Consider the following 2057-nt stretch of genomic DNA (forward strand, 5'->3'; position numbering starts at 1 on the left):
TAGTTTCCTCACACACTGTTCGATTCCCTGAAAACTCGGAGTCGATTCCATAAACGATTCTACAAACTGGGAATCATTAGAGTAGGAATCGTTCACACAAAATTGCTTCCAAATACATTACAAAAACAGATTTTTAAAATAAACACTAAACTATTAATTTAATCCATAATAGATTACATTATTTATCTCAATTAATTTACATTTACATTTTTGGCATTTAGCACGACTTACATTACAGTTACAGTATACAGTCTGAGCAGTTGAGGATTAAGGGCCTTGCTCAAGGGCCCAACAGTGGCAACCTGGCAGTGGTGAGGCTTGAACCGGCAAACTTCTCATTACTGGAACAGTACCTTAGCCACTAGGCTACAACTGAATTAATAATTCATATTGCGGTGTCGGTAAGGTTAAAAAACATTCTGTGCTCCTTTATTAAGGGAATTGCTATTGATGTGAAATCAAGGCGTGTGGACTTTGTTTGTTTGTTTGTTTGTTTATTATGGTTTTAACGTCATGTTTTACACACTTTTGTTACATTCATGACAGGAATGGTAGTTACTCGTTACACAAGATTCATCAGTTCACAAGTTTAATATCAAACACAGTGCAGTCATGGACAATTTTATATCTCCAATTCACCTCACTTGCATGTCTTTGGACTGTGGGAGGAAACCGGAGCTCCCGGAGGAAACCCACGCAGACACAGGGAGAACATGCAAACTCCACACAGAAAGGACCCGGACCATCTTGCTGTGAGGCAACAGTGCTACCCACAAGGAGTGGGGGAAACCAAATCAAAGTGGAAACGGCTATACTCTGGTCACTTACAAGTGGCCAGGGCTACTAAAATCACCGTTACACACAAAAAGAATAAAAAAAACACACCAATCATAAAACAAATTACACTAAAATGACAGTAAAAACATCACAAATTAATCTCACATTTATTTTCATAACACATACTTTTACACATATTTACATCCTTAATCACTAATTCAGCCGGCAATGTGCTGCATTCTGGAAATTATCGCATCCCAGTGGGGGTCAAGGTGACCGACTGTTTGTGTCTTGGTGTACAATGATCTAACTGCTCTCCACAATATCATTCAGGGGGTCAAAAAAAGTTGAATATTAAGGGACCAAATGTAATTTCATTTATTGTTTATTTGCTACATTTGATTTATAATTATCGTTTATTATAATTTGGCACAGTTTTATGACAGATGCCTTACAGATCTGGGCTGGGGACTGCGACTGACAAGTGCACCTCTCAATGGCCAAGTTGTATGTTGAATGTATTTATGTATGCATGTATGTATGTATTTTATCGTGGTCAGGGTCAAAACATGAACTTACCCCGGACGCCAGTAATTTTTATTGAGACACCTGAAAGACACTTCAAACAACCTATTTGGGGGAAGCGTCCCTCTTGATCCAACTGGTTTCTATGCCCCAGATATTATTACAGCTTTTTTGAAAGCAATGTAATTTAGTTGTTTTATTGTGATTCATGTCATTAAAACAACACTACAGGGTTTTTTTATAAGGCAGTAAGACATTGTTTTTTCATAATATAAGAAAAAAATATATTTTTATAAAATCCAAGGATCTTATCAAACATTTGTCATATCACAATAACAACTTGAGATGATGTGTTATTATGTAAAGCACATATAAAATGTTTATTTAAAACGTACGCAGTCACATCTGTTTATTTGGTTTCATACATTGGCTTATATGATAATCTTGACCAAATCATGAATCATCGAGATGTCTGTGGTATGCTTTATAATTTGCTTTGATTTCTTTTTTGATTATTAATTATTAAATGATTATTAATCTTTAGAGTCGACCCCTGAAGTAAAGAATCGACTCCCTTAGGCATCGTGCTGCCAGGCTGATGTGTTGACGTTGACGCTAAAGGTTTGACCGCAGCTAACAGGCTAACTCCTGCGTTAGCTATTGGGCTCCATCATTTTACGCCCAGTGAGCTGGCTAACCAGGTTAGCTTTTGTGCAGTAATTTAACGTTACTATAAAATAGAATAAAACAGGGTA

This window comes from Trichomycterus rosablanca, chromosome 18 (genome assembly GCF_030014385.1).
Source record: "Trichomycterus rosablanca isolate fTriRos1 chromosome 18, fTriRos1.hap1, whole genome shotgun sequence".
NCBI classification, from domain to species: domain Eukaryota; kingdom Metazoa; phylum Chordata; class Actinopteri; order Siluriformes; family Trichomycteridae; genus Trichomycterus; species Trichomycterus rosablanca.